Here is a 2,051-nt window from a genome sequence, read left to right as displayed (position 1 = left end):
CCATAACTGACAAATAAGCATTGGACTAAAACCCTTCAAAATGAAGAAAAATTCATTCAAACAATATTTTTGCGGTTGACAGACTACTTAGCTGTATGTTCTCCCTCTCCACTTCTCTCTGTGCATCACTATATGAATGTTTATATATGTGTGTGTGTGTGTGTGGTGTGTGTGTGTGTGTGTGTGTATGAAAATACAGCCAAATTTGCTGTATTTCCTGACAGTGATCCTGTTTGAGTGTGGAGACTCTGTGGTCAAGAATTTGATGTGAAAAGATTGCAGCCAGCAATAAAACATGGCAACTATTCTGTGTTGGTCTGGGAAACAATTTGGAGCAATGGTCGATCAGAGCTAATGGAGCGTGAGGGAAACATAAACTCAGATAAATATATGTCCGCATTGCAGAAAGGACTCGTTCCAATCTTCTCCAGTGGTGACATAATTAAAGAAGACTCTTTATTTATGGAAGATGGGTCTCCTTGACACACGGCTAAAATGGCCCAAGATTTATTGGATGAGAATGGCATTAAAAAGCTTCCATGTGCAAGCCAGTCACCAAATACGAACCCTATTGAACACCTCTGGGACATAATGGACAGGACACTTCATAAAAAAACAAGAAGGCATCTTCAAAGACAGATCTTTTGAGATTACTTCATGATATTTGGTAAGAAATTCCGCAAGAGAATATTCATCTGAACAGTAACACACCTAATAGGGTCCTTGCGTGGAAAAATGCAAAGGGCATGCCTATTAAATATTAAATATTCACATTATAACAATAATAAATAATTTGTAATAAAATTTTTTTTTAGATTTAAATATATTCTAATGATTATAAGGGGGTCTATTTACTTCTGTCGTGTCTGTGTACATATATTATATACATATACATATATATATATATATTATATATATATATATATATAATATATATATTATATATATATATATATTATATATATCAGTATGATATTGTAAGGTATCTGCCTTCCACCGCCTTTTACCCTGAATGTGGGTGGCAATCTGCGATGGCAGTAACTCTCACACGCGAGCGCGCAGACACACACACACACAACCACACACATACATACACACACACACGCACGCGCACACAGTTTGGTGTGTGTGAAGTGTGTCTGTGAGGGAGTGTGTGTGTGTGTATGTATGTATGTGTGTGTGTGTGTAGTTGTGTGTGGAAATGTTTGTGAAGTGATGGCGGCTGGTTAGGTGGTGGTAGTGGGGAGGCAGTGAATTGTTAAAGCGTCTAACAGAAGCGGTAAAGTCAAGAGAACCAACGCCGAACAATAACAACAGAAGCAATCGCATCAGCAACAATAACAACAATAAAAACAACAACACCACCAACAACAATTATGATAATCCTGATGATGATGGTGATGATGATTCAGCCTCAAGGCCAGGAATTTTGAGACGATATGATATGGAAGCACTCCGTCGGTTACAGCCTGCTCGTGAAATTAACGTGTAAGTGGCTGAGCACTCCACAGACACGTGTACCCTTAACGTAGTTCTCGGGGATATTCAGCGTGACACAGAGAGTGACAAGGCCGGCCCCTTGAAATACAGGTACAACAGAAACAGGAAGTAAGAGTGAGAGAAAGTTGTGGTGAAAGAGTACAGCAGCGATCACCACCATCCCCTGCCGGAGCCTCGTGGAGCTTTAGGTGTTTTCGCTCAATAAACACTCACAACGCCCGGTCTGGGAATCGAAACCGCGATCCTATGACCGCGAGTCCGCTGCCCTAACCACTGGGCCATTGCGCCTCCACCTTTGAGAAGATAAGTCGTGGCTTAATGGTTAGGCTGAGGCGTAATGGCCCAGTGGTTAGAGCAGCGGACTCGCGGTCGGAGGATCGCGGTTTCGATCTCCAGACCGGGCGTTGCGTGTGTTTATTGACTGAAAACACCTAAAGCTCCACGAGGCTCCGGCAGGAGGTGGGGGTGACCCCTGTTGTACTCTTTCACTCTTTCTTCCTAATTCTTGAGTAACGCTGCGATGGACTGGCGTCCCGTCCGGCTGGGGGAAC

This window comes from Octopus sinensis, unplaced genomic scaffold (assembly GCF_006345805.1).
Source record: "Octopus sinensis unplaced genomic scaffold, ASM634580v1 Contig16553, whole genome shotgun sequence".
NCBI classification, from domain to species: Eukaryota; Metazoa; Mollusca; class Cephalopoda; order Octopoda; family Octopodidae; genus Octopus; species Octopus sinensis.
Note: the sequence above shows the minus strand (reverse complement) of the source record.